We start from the raw sequence: 10,823 nt of genomic DNA, 5'->3' as shown, positions 1-10,823 counted from the left end.
TTGTGGCATAACTCCACGATTATGCAAGCTACATTTACACAATTGGTATTGCTGGATTCAGTAGAACCTCACCTTTCCTACAAGCCATCATATGTGTTGCTATGACAATCCATTCCAGAGTCACTACAAAGTAGAGAAGACATCTACATAGATGTACAATTCCGCCTACTGTAAGTATGTGTTCAAATGACTATATCTCATATTGACATTCAGATATTGACATTCAGTCTCTTCTAGAATGTAGAGGTATGTTCTGGCTTCAAGTATGCCAAGTTTTGAACCTCTCAGAGCTTCCATTGTGAATCTACATGCCTTTAAGTGCCTCAACCACCAGACGGACAGGCTTTATTTTTAGTTTGAGGTGTATAACTTTAAATAACAATTTCACCACTTTTGCAGTAAAATATTTTTATACAAGAATCCATTTCATGTATGGGAGGCCTTAGAGATGAGGAAAAACTATGTTGTGTTTGGTCCTAACTCCGGTAGGGGTATCTCGAAAACTAAAGCACTTTTTGACTGTTTGTTGCAGGACTACTAGTAAACATAAAGATATGTACACAAAATGTGTAACGACATCTAATGACACTAACATCTTAATGCTAAACATTGTTTAAAAGTGATTTAGTATAAAGTACGAGACCTCATCTCAACCACAAGAGGTCCTCGTCCATCCATAATTAACCAAACAACTACATTATTATGTATTTTAACAGTCGGACATGGATCTTGAATGATGCAGTGATGCTGATGTTGACTGAATTGCATATTAAGCATTTATGATGTATGATTCATGTTTGGGGAAAATTTCAGCTTTCAATTATAAAAAAAAAAGAAAAACGTTACGCATGTATAGCTGGGAGGTCTTACAAATTGAATGATACCAGTTAACTGTGTTTAATACTGATACTTTAAACACAAAAACAAGTACATTCTGACCTCCCATTCTCATCGCCAATGTACATCAGACAGTTTGTGACACTACCAATCCTCCAGTCCTCCAAAGGGCGAGGTAAATATCACGTTTCCACCCTTTCTTTATCTATTCTGTGCATATGTTTAATATTTCATTTCTGGTGTTATTTTTCATATGTTTGAGTGATTGAATAGTTTATTAGACAGAAATGTTTAAACAGCAATAGAGTCTAAAAGCAGGGAGGGTGGGGGGTGATCACCTGTATAGGTTGAAGGGAGAAGTGGTCATTTGTTGATTAATTGGATTGCATAGAGGACCCCAATGGAAACAAGATCGCAACTTCGCAAGGTATAATCCTTTCGACACTTTTAGAGTGTTTGACTATACTTTTACTGTCTTGCATTTCTGTCTAATAAAATATTCAATCAATCAATCAAGTCAGCAGACAGTGTCTTGAACAATATGTATGGCTGTCCGAGTGGTCATTGTTTATCTAGGTAAATCACCTTCAGGCTTCAGGCTGGCAGTCGTGATTTATCTATAAACAATGACCACTCAGCCATACATTATCCCTGCACGTAAGTAAGCTTTCCTAACCTGACACATTGAATCACACATGTTTTGTTAATAGAATATCAGCTGAGTCATGAAGTATGGGAAAATATATATATTTTCAGCTGGTCGAAAGATAAATAATGAAATTAATTTGCTTATAATCAGGGCAGTACAGGAATTATTCTAATGCTTATCAAGTTATCATGTGAAATAAAACGAGCGCTCCCTCGCTCCCTCCGCGCATCCTCCCAGCATCATCCCGGTGTTGCCATGTCCGCGTATTATAAGCGACCTTGGGCTTGCTTTTCTGTAAAGTTGCTTGTAGAATAGTAGTTGTGGACTTTTGGGGGGCCTTGTTTGTTTCTAGTAGTTCTAGCAAGTGTAGTTGCTTATTTGGACTTGCTATAATGTTTAAACCAGTGGTTCTCAAACATGTTCATGTCAACAGTCAAGGACCCCAAAATGAATGTAGGCCTACATTTCTGTGTAGGCGACTCAAAACATAATTTGTGCCACTGCCAGGGACCTTGATTTTCTGCCCCAAATAGCAGATCTTCAAGCTCACAACGCGTCGCAACACCGTTGACCGTTGTATATTATGTAGAAAAAAATACTTTCAAAATACTTTTAGTCTGTTTCTTTTTGGCTTGTTTTCATAGACCTGGTTGCTTATTATCTTGCTAAATCTGGCAACACCACAGCTCCACACTCTCACTGGCAACGGCCAACGGAGTCAATATTAAGACGAATGTTTTATATTTGCTTAGTTAAAAGTAGAATCGTCAAACTTTAAAGATTGTAGGTGCCCGATTTTTCGTTGAAGTCTAGACTCGCCCCCCTTGGTTGTGTCTGTGCAGCGCAGCAGCGAGCCGAGGTAGGCCCGCTTTAATATGGAGCTATTTGAGGCTTTATGATTCAATGTGCACCGTTGTGCAGTGGTAGGCCACCCTATGTCTGAATAACGCGCGTACTATTTATTTGTGTAGGCCTACTACATTTTGATTTGATGATGGCGTGACGATGATGTTAACTGAAAGAGCATTTAAACTGAATAATCCACCACAACAGACAAAGAACGGTGCCGTTTATTTCCTGGAGGGACTGGGAGACATCTTCTGAGGAGCAGAGTTGTAGCATCAACGTGCGCTACTACCAATACCATCAGCATGTTGAAACCAGTGGTCAAGTTATACAGAATAGGTATGTCATCTACATTTAAGTTAATCTACGTTATTCAATTCAAAATGTAAAGTGTCAAACCACAAACCACGTGCAACCCAGATTCGGCTCAAACAACTAGGGATTAAATTAATTTCGCTTGATGAAGTATTTATTAAAGGACCACTTCACCACTTTTGAATTTATCTTCATATAATTGGTCCTCACTAATGTTCATGATAAAAATACCACAAAAAAACCCCCACACATTTAGATTTGTATTGTCATGAGAACGATGGCTTCCATTATTGCATTGCAACCTTTCACGAATAGTAAAGCCTGCAGTTTCTAGCTTACAATTTAGGCATTTAGCGTTTAGGATAATAGACCACCACCCTCCCCCATTCCCACCCCAGCCACGGACCCAGACACCAGGATGGATCTGACCTGGCCTACAAACATGTCCAGACATGTTCAGACATGTTCAACAGCGCCACCCCCCACATTCCACCGCCCCTCCCCACTCACACCTCAGCCACTGACATTCCACCGCCCATCCTCAGTCACACCTCTGACTACTTCAACACAGACGAAATTAACACAATCGTCGCATCCAACGGCCTTCACCTGTTCCATTTGAATGTGAATAGCTTGAGTCCCAAACTAGCTGAGATCAGACATCTGTTCTAAAACGGTAAGGCAAACATACTGTGTTTCTCTGAAACTAAACTTGATGAGTCTACTAAAGACCCAGAGATTGAAATAGAAAATTACTCAGTCATTAGAAATGACAGAAACAGGCATGGTGGTGGCGTGTGCATGTATATTCACCAAGATACTGAATACATTACTCGTACTGACTTGCAGCATGATGAAATTGAAACTGTGTGGGTTGAATTAATTTTCAAAAATGCTAAATCGGTATTAGTGGGCACTGTCTATAGACCCCCTGATCAGAATGAGTTCTATGATATACTTGAGGGGTGCTTAGCAGGGGAGGAATGTGTAGAGAAGATCCTGATTGGCGACTACAATACGGATATGCGTCATAAGGAAGCTCCTGTGTTCAAGTCATTTAGTCGGTTTTGTGATCTGCATAGTATCAGTCAGCTAATTACCCAACCCACAAGAGTGTGTGATTCTACTCAAACTGTCATTGATCTCATTCTGACCTCGGACAAATCCAGAATCTCAAAGAAAGGGGTTATTGTATGTGGGCTCAGTGATCATTTTATGATTTTCTGTACCCGCAAAATACAAAAACTAAAGTTTGACTGTAACAAAACAGTCATATCTAGGGACCTCAAAACCTACTCTAGTGAGGCCTTTAACCTTGAACTGGAGAATCTGGATTGGTCCGATGTGCTCAGGAGCTCACTAGTCGAAGAAGCATGGCTTGGCTTTAAAACCAAATTTACATCAGTACTAAACATCATGGCTCCTTTGAGAACCGTCAGGGTCAAAACCCGCTCGGAGCCATGGATGAATTCGGACATACTGACTGCAATGAAAGCCAGAGACAACAAATGCTCTGAACTTCTTAAATGCAAGTCCAAACTAGCCAAGTGCAAGCGCTTCGACAGTGATCTCCAAACCAAACTGTGCAACCTAAAAGCCCAGTGTAACAAGCTAAGAAACTGTGTAATTGCCATGACCAAATCAGCCAAATGTAACTATCAATGATAAAGCCGAGGAAATCAAAAACAATCCTCGGGAGCTATGGAAGTTACTAAACAATCAACTAGGCTGTGGTCGGAAACTAAAAACCAGGTTTACTAACATAAACATCAAATCGAATAACACCCTCATCACTGACAAACTCGATGTAGCCAACCACTTGAACATCTTCTTTACAAACATTGCAACAAAGCTGGTTAGCAAACTGCCCTCCCACTCTGGGCGTTTTGGTGTAGAGCACATCAAAGCCTTCTACAAAAACCTTGGTGTTTGTAAAGATGATTTTAAAATGACAATGGTAACAACCGAGGAGGTACTTAAAAAACTGAGTGCCCTCCAACCCCACAAGGCCACTGGCCATGACAATATTCCCTCCAAATTTCTCAGAGACTCAGCCTTTTCCATAGCTCCAGTCATCACCCACATAGTTAACCTCTCCATCAAACAGGGACAGGTCCCCCAAGATTTTAAACTGGCCAAAGTAACCCCCTTGTACAAAAAAGGGAGTAAATTAGAACCCGGCAACTACCGCCCTATTTCTATTCTAAGCTCCATCTCGAAAGTGATGGAAAAAATAGTCTATGAACAGGTTGAAAAGTATCTTGCCACTAATAAATTGCTGTACGAGTTCCAATCTGGTTTCAGAACATCCCACTCCACTGACACATGCCTCCTCTATTTGAGCGATCACATCAAACACGAGGTGGATGCTGGAAAATACTGCGGCATGGTCATGCTGGACCTCCAAAAGGCTTTTGACACCGTGAACCACTCCATACTGGTTAACAAGCTTAAAGCTATTGGTTTTGATAGCACATCAGTGAGCTGGATGCAATCCTACCTGGAGGGGAGAGAACAGATGGTGGAGGTGAACGGAACACTGTCCCCTCCCCTCCCAGTGAGCTGTGGCGTCCCACAAGGAAGCATACTAGGGCCTTTACTGTTCCTAATTTATGTTAACGACATGACTTCAGCTTGTGACTGCAACTTGTTCCTGTTCGCAGATGACTCAGCACTGCTGGTCTCGGACAGGAACAAACTGCAGGTTGAAAAGACCCTCAGCTCTGAACTCGGTAGAATCTGCACCTGGCTCGCTGATAACAAACTATCCTTACACCTGGGAAAACTGAATCCATCCTCTTCGGATCAAATAGTAAACTCAGCAAGGCAGATGGCTTCTTGGTTAGAGTTGGTGACAATATTATCACACGAAAAGATGAAATTACCTACCTAGGTTCCATCCTGGAGGCCAATCTTTCCGGTGATAAAATGGCCACCAACGTAATCAAAAAAGTCAATCAAAGAACAAGATTCCTTTACAGGATCTCCTCACTGGTCAGCAAAAACACCTTGAAGACCTTAACAGGAGCCCTCGTACAAGGTTTCTTTGACTATGCATCCACCTCTTGGTAGGCTACCACAGCACCTCAAAGGCCCTTAAAACAAGGCTCCAGACCTCCCAAAACAAACTGGTCAGGCTCCTACTTGGCCTCACCCCCCGAACCCACCTCACCCCTGCCCACTTTGACAGGCTGGGATGGCTTAGGGTCGACGACAGAGTACAGCATCTTGCAATGGGTCTGGTCCACAAGATTCGTTACACCACCAAGATACCCATGTACCTGTCTAAATACTTCCTTAATGTAAACGAAGTCCACAACCACAACACCAGAGGGAGTGCAACAAACCATGTACAACCCAGATTCGGCACAAACAAGGGACTAAATTATTTTCGCTCCTATGCCACCAAAATGTGGAACGCCCTACCAACAGTCATTAAGACATGTGAATCCCTTGACTCCTTCAAAACCGCTCTCAAAGGGCACCTACGGATGGCTGCAATTCGAAACTGGCCTCTGTAAAATCTGAATCCCCCCACCCCCCCCCCCATTTTCCCTCACTGTATATTGTATCTTTTCCCTTTTTTGCTTCCCATATGATGAATTCCTGTTCTGTACTTTAGCTTCATAGAAATGTCTATTTGTATGTCTCTAAATGTTTGTATGTCTTTAAATGTTTTGATGAATTGAACAATGTGGACCCTGTTGTAAACAAGTGTAATGCTTAATTGGGTCGTCCACTCACAGTTGACAGTCTTTGTATTGAGTTTGTGCTTAAAATGTACTGTAAATTCTACAAACTGTTAATAAATATTTCAATCAATCAATCAAACGCTCTTAATCCAGAGCCATTTACATTAAGCAAGAACAAAAAAGCATGGGAATACATCACATAAGAACATTTATCATGAAACATGCTTAATACAGAAATGCTATCTAAGGGGGTGGGGTAAGTGCTACGGGCCATGATGGATCCTGAAAAGGTGGGTTTTCAGACTACAGCGGAAGATTGGGAGTGATGCTGCAGTTCTGACTGCAATAAGCAGATTATTTAATATTTGAGTCATTATAATACTAATGCTAGATAAAACCAGGCTTGTTTCCATTCCATGCCAGCTTGGAAAACCAACAATGGTGGACATTGTAAACAAAGTGGAAATGCAAATTTGCAACTGAAGACTGAAGAAATGGAGGAATTATACAAAGTAGGGTGACATTGATGACATCACGATGAGGCCAAAATCAGTCGAGCTGTTTCTTAGAGCAATTTCCATTAAAACACCCATATGACATGAAGGCCTGATTGTTCAAAATTGGTTATTTGTGGGGATAGAAAACACACATGGGAGCTCCAAAAACACAAAAGAAATTGAAAAAGTAGAATTTTATGTTATAGGTCCTTTAACATGTGCGTGTGTGTGTGTGTTAGGTTGCACACAGGTGGTGAAACACAACCATGCTATTTTGGTGCTCATACCCAGGCACCTAGGCAGGCACCCAGCCAGCCACACACATAGCTCCGTAAGGGAGTGGTTGCACCACTCAAAAATCAGGACTTCAAAGTGACAGTACTCACATTGCCATCTGTCTGCTTGAATAATATTTGGAAAGCCTAGTAATTGATTGTTGTGTTTAATTATAGGCCCAAACCGTTTGCTAAATTTGCCAACAGCAACTACCATCAATAGAAAAGGATTGATAGTGCATTGATTACAAAATTGTGTGGTATTAAAATGTAATAGAGGGTAACTATGCACATGCATAAAGTTAATGGCAAATCGAGTGGTAAATCGAGTGGCAAAATTAGTGACAAAGTGAGTTTAAGGTTGTTTATCAACGTTAAACGCAATCAAATTCAAGTCTTCTGTTCGGATGTATGGGCTGTCAAGGCCAGAAAGTAGTTTTTTGACACTCAGTAGGCGTTCCTGCATAACTTCCGGGTTTGATGATGATGTCACGTGCATACCCTCTTTTGAAAAGGTTTTAAGTCTGACTTACCTAAACCTGTATAAAGCTAATGGACATTCTTTGGTGCTTTATCATGCCAATGTTCAACATCGCTTGAACCTTGAGAATGTCTTCCCTCTCTTTGAAAAACCTTGTACACCTTCTGTTCCCTCTTGTTTTAGATTAAACCTTCATCTACAACTCATGGAACATGATAACATGTTAAATTCCTTCATTTCAGACTATGCTCTACAGTCCAGCCTGGAGGTGAAGATGTGTCCTCCAGCTTCAGCCAGGACCATTTCTATTAAACAGGAACCTGAAGACTACAAGGACCTCAGTAAGTCTCATGCTTTTTCATTCTTTCATGACATTTTTTATCTTGCTTTCTGCCCCCTTACCCTGCCTTTTTGTGGCAGAAGCCACCAAGATTATAAGATCTCTTTTTGAGCGGCTCCTATGCACAGCTTTGTGTGTATGTCTGTCTTGTTTAAGCATGGAATGTGCTCAGCTGATTGGCTGAGCGCTGAATTTGATGTATGATGATAAAGCGTCGCTTACTTCACACAAGCGTGATTAAAGAAAACAAAAAACAGAATTGAGACAATTTGTGACATTTGTTTTTACCCAAGGTAGTATATGCATTTCTCTCTAGTAAGGGTATGTGTTTCTCATGGGACACATGTGACACATTTTTCCTGTGTTACAGGTGAAGCCATGGACAGAGAACTGCACCTGCAACAGATCCTTCAAATATTTAAAGAGGAAAGTGATGAGGAGGATTTCCTGGGATTTCTTGCCTCAGGTATGAACGAGGGAAACTGCCCATAGATCCGAAGTCCCGTTAGTCCGAACATGCACTGCTCCCGTGCTTGCGGTTAGGTTTAGGTTTGCTCCCGTGCTTGCGGTTAGGTTTAGGTTAGGGTTAGAGATAGGGATAGTAATTTCGGAACAATGAACCTTCTGACTAATGACACGGCACCATGAACGAGGATATTAGTATTAAATAGAGAACGGAAAGATGGAAGATATATTTTAGTGTTTATTTATTAAACTCAAGGATCCGTATTCTGAGGAAAACGGCTGAAGGCTGCTTATCCAAGCCCTTTTGTTCTAGCGTCTGGAACAGTCAAGAGACCAGTGCCAGAGGAAATGAGAGATCTGCCAAGCACATACCTAAAAAGCATTGCATATGGATTTATTAATTTATAAACCAATAAAATGATCTTAACGCTCTTATGGCCACCCTAACAGTGGATTGTGCCTTCTACCTGCACTATTTATACGTTTAATTCGTCATTTTAATGCCAATAGAAAAATCTGTGACATACACACTATATCATTTTAACACTATAGTATTATACCCAGTCCTGATGGTGGTGGTAACTTCACCATTATGCCGATTTTGACCAAATAGTGAATGTCATTTCCGGTTCTACGGATCACATCAGCTAGTTTTCTTCACTGTGTTACACAGTCAGATGTCCGGGATGCTAAGCTATCATCGTTTATTTTAATAACTAAGTCTAATTAAGCTCTAATCAAGCCCCAAATATCGCATATTACGCAGCAATGCACATGAAGACCGCGCGCGTGTGAAAGCATGCATGCGAGGATTTCGGACGGTTTTAGGTAGATTACATCGGCCGTTAGCCAAACCAGCCAAATATTGCTACATTTTGCTACATTAAGCCCCCGATTATAGGGAATAAAACGTTTACGTCATTTATGTTATGATGGCTTTTTTGAATAATTACGTCAATAGCCATAAGGGGGTTCAAATCTATTGGGGGCAATGTGTCCTCTCAGTCCTGTCTTTATCAGCACGCATGCTGCTGCGTTCAGGACAAGCTGTAACCGACCAGTTTTTGACCAGTTTTTGAGTAAGGCTATGGACCAGAGCTACATTCCTACCTGCTTTCTCTGCACCATTTAAGGCCGTTTCCAAATGTTAAAATGTAAAAGACCAATATTATTATGAAGAAAACAAGATGGTAAGACAGCTAAAACAAATAGAACTAGAAAAAGTGCCCTTCTGGGCACAGGTCTCCACCAGGATAGGAATGTAGGACATTGCAGCTTGCCTTCATCTGGTGGTTGGATAAAAGGGCAACAAAAGTAAATTATCCACAGATCCGTGCAGTTAGAGGTAAAAACACTTTTCGGCCAGTTATAGCGCCAGCTTGAGGCTGAGTTGAAATTGTTCATGTGGCATTTCGTCCTCGGCCTAGTGGGAATGTGCGTGCACAATTTCACGGAAATCACGCAATGTGTTCATGATTTGCAGCATTTTGTTTGAAACTGAGCACTCCTGTGAACTTTGGAAGCCAATCTTAACCAATCAGGATGGAGTCTGAGAAATCTGAAAGACCGGTTTCGTTGAATGGCCGGTTCATCGTTGGCATCCAGGGAGTGTGTGTGCAAAATTTGGCATCGACCGGGTTAACGGTGGGCGAGATTAGCTGCTCACGGACACACACACGGACGGACGGACGGATGGAGTGCAAAACATACTCTCCCCCCATGCCTTCGGCCTGGTGGAGACAATAAAGTTTACCTTCAGAAAAAGCGTTGTTTATGGCTTCTGAATGTAGGTCTTTTAACATGTAATGTCTATGGAGTGACTTCACATCAACACCACTAGGTCTGGGAAGGGGGTGTGGAAAGGTGGTGGGGAATGGCTGTGAGATAGGCCTATTAAATAGATAATGATCACATTAGCTTTAGCCAATTGTTGCTAGGTGTTTTTTGGCAACAGAAAACGGTCTCGTTTACAAAGTGAAATAGAGCTATGGTGGCGGTACCGACAACGCCCAGGGTTTTTAGTGGTGGGTTATGAGTTAAACATGACTATGGGAATTCAGAATGGGAGACAAAAACGTGACCCAGGTATGATGCCTAAATTGCGTCAGACTTCGGTGCTCTACTGCATAAGTGACGGGGACAAGAGCTTAAATTGTTAACAAATGACAATATAACTACATGCTATTTATTTATTTTATTTTCTGTTTTCCATCTCAGATACCTGTTCTGCCCTGCCCCCAGTGGAACCAAAACATCTCTGTTTTGAGCAGTACGAGAAAGGCTATACCACAAAGTCTCCACTTGAAACAAGAGAAAAACCCTACTGCTGTGGCCAGTGTGGGAAAAGCTTCACCCAAAAGTCTTATATTAAGATACACCAGAGACTTCACACTGGAGAAAAGCCTTACTGCTGTGACCAGTGTGGG

This window comes from Protomyctophum parallelum (assembly GCF_964188405.1).
Source record: "Protomyctophum parallelum genome assembly, chromosome: 13".
Lineage (NCBI taxonomy): Eukaryota > Metazoa > Chordata > Actinopteri > Myctophiformes > Myctophidae > Protomyctophum > Protomyctophum parallelum.
This window is presented reverse-complemented; position numbering follows the sequence as displayed.